Consider the following 582-nt stretch of genomic DNA (forward strand, 5'->3'; position numbering starts at 1 on the left):
TGAGTAGTTGTGACAAAACAAAACATCGCTGCCGATACTATTGTGGATAACCCAGTATAGCAAAACTTTGGCCTCCTTTTCCTATAGTTAGGCAACTTCAGGAGCATAGCAACACAATGGGATGGGAAGGTAAGCAACAAAACTTCAAATGTATGAGTTGCTTGGACTACAAATTTCTGAAATCCTCACTAATTCAATATGTCCTCATAAACTGTAACCCTTTTAGCACCGAGTGTGGCATTGGCGTTGGATCATGATAATTCACATACGGCAATTGTTCCAGAATAATTGTTCCTGCTGTGTGGAAGGATCATGTATGTATGCACTAAAATAATCATAACCAGAAGGATCATGTATGTATCAGATTATGTTGTGTGGAAAGAACAGAACCACAAGCATGTTGTTCAAACAATGCACACTTGAATGTAAAGAAAACTTACTGGCTCGGATGAGATCGTCGGCGGCAGAGGAGGAGCAGAGGAAGGCGGGGCGGCGGAGAAGAAGATCGGCGAGCGGAGGGCGAGGATGGGCGAGTGGTGGGAGAGGATGGGCGGGGCGGCAGCTCACGCCCGCGGCGGCTCC

The sequence above is a fragment of the Triticum dicoccoides genome, chromosome 1A (genome assembly GCF_002162155.2).
Source record: "Triticum dicoccoides isolate Atlit2015 ecotype Zavitan chromosome 1A, WEW_v2.0, whole genome shotgun sequence".
NCBI lineage: Eukaryota > Viridiplantae > Streptophyta > Magnoliopsida > Poales > Poaceae > Triticum > Triticum dicoccoides.